The sequence below is a fragment of the Arachis ipaensis genome, chromosome B04 (genome assembly GCF_000816755.2).
Source record: "Arachis ipaensis cultivar K30076 chromosome B04, Araip1.1, whole genome shotgun sequence".
NCBI lineage: Eukaryota > Viridiplantae > Streptophyta > Magnoliopsida > Fabales > Fabaceae > Arachis > Arachis ipaensis.
In genome coordinates, this window is record NC_029788.2 from 8,695,619 (window position 1) to 8,697,625 (window position 2,007).

Here is a 2,007-nt window from a genome sequence, read left to right on the forward strand (position 1 = left end):
TCCGTACATCATAATTAAATAACTATTAATTAAGAAGAGGACAAAGAGGTTTAGAAAATGGATACAGCATAAAAGAACAAGCTCAAGGTTAATTTATGTCCCTACACAAGAATATTCTAGGAAGTTGTTGCGTATAAGTGTTATAATGTAAGAGACATATTATGTGTGTGAATTGTTAATTCACAAGTTGGAATTTCATACTTTGCAAGTTTGCATATCATTAAATAATAAATCTAATTATTATAATATAATATATTAAAATAAAGTTAAAAGTAGCATTTTTAATGCATTTCAGTCTTCTAGCTTTTCTAATATTGTGACACATTAGTATATATAACTAATTAGCACAATTTACCTACTACTTATCGAATTAAATTATTTTTTAATTCTTTTATTTTTAATTAAATTACTTTTAAATCTTTTATTTTTATTTTTTATGTATCTTATTATTATAACTTAAGATCCTTTGTTAATTTCTTTTTTACTCTCATAATATTTATTTTTCTTTAAGTTACTTTATAATTTTCATATTCTCTTAACACTTAATTCTTTATTTTTATATAAGATACTATATGTCTTCAATGTTAATATTATTTTTTTATTAGGTATAAATATAATTCATCTTCTTTTATACTTACTCTTTCTTATGATTATTACATAGAATTATAACTTAAGATTTTTCTTTATTTTTCTTCTCACTCTTATGTCATTTATTTTTTTTAGATTACTTTATACTTTTTATATTCTCTTACTCTTTACTTTTATATAAAATATTATTTGATTTCAATATTAATGTTATTTCTCTTTAATATGTATAAATTGAGTAATAAAACATAATTCATCATCTTCTTTTATACTTACTCTTTTTTATATTTTTTATATAAATCAACATTCACTTCAATTTTTTTTTTATTATTTAAGGGGATAAGCCCAAGACAAAACATTATTTTTCCTCCATTCTTACCAATATTTTGCACAAGTGTTTGAAAAATTTGGTTAATAACCACAACTCTTTTTTTTTTATTTTGCTAAACATATGTATTAGGTAATAAATTTCTAAAACACTATATCTTTACAATTTTTTTAGTTTTTTTTTTTAATTTTTGGTCTAATTGTATTCATTTGTTATATCATCCATATATCATATCTTTATCTTTCAATAATTTATATATTTGAATATCACTTCGTTGTAATATATTGAAAATATATGGTACTATCATGAATCATGAAAAATAAAATTAAAAAATTAAACATTAATTTCAATAATATTTCACGTCCTTTATAATTTCTTTTAATTTTTTTCTATTTTTAGTCTAATTGTATTCATTAATTATATCATTTATATATCACTTTTTTTTCTTTCAACTATTTATATTTTTTAATATAATTTAGTTGTAATATTATTGAAAATACATAACATTATCGTGAGTCATGAAAAATAAAATTACAAAATTAAATGTTAATTTTGACTATTGAAACATTATATTCAAAATTGTATTTCATCTAATAGTTTTATATTTGTATTATAATACTTAAATATAATCTAGAAAAATAAATAAATAAAAATAACTACTTAAAAGAATAAAAATATAAAATATAAAATCAAATAAATAAATTTAAATTGAGTATTTTTATAATTTTACTTAAAAAAATTATGTATAAATTTTTAATTATATAATATTAAATTTTAAATTAATTATATATTTTATACAGTATCTATCTATTTTATTAACCCAGTAAATAAATTAACGGTGGATGAACAAAATAAAGACTACTCAAAGGGGAAGGTGTTCGCACATTACTTCTCTTCTCAGTGGCATTCCAAGCCCAATTCCAAAACAGAAAATTTATTGATTAATTGTCACGCAGAGGAAAAATATGCTGCTTGCAGTTAATTGCAGGGCCATATGTAGAAAACACTAGACAAACTCTTATTGAGTAGCTTGATTCAAATGCGCGCAACATGCGGATTTAAATTCAGTGAACCATAAATTGACAAAAAGTTTC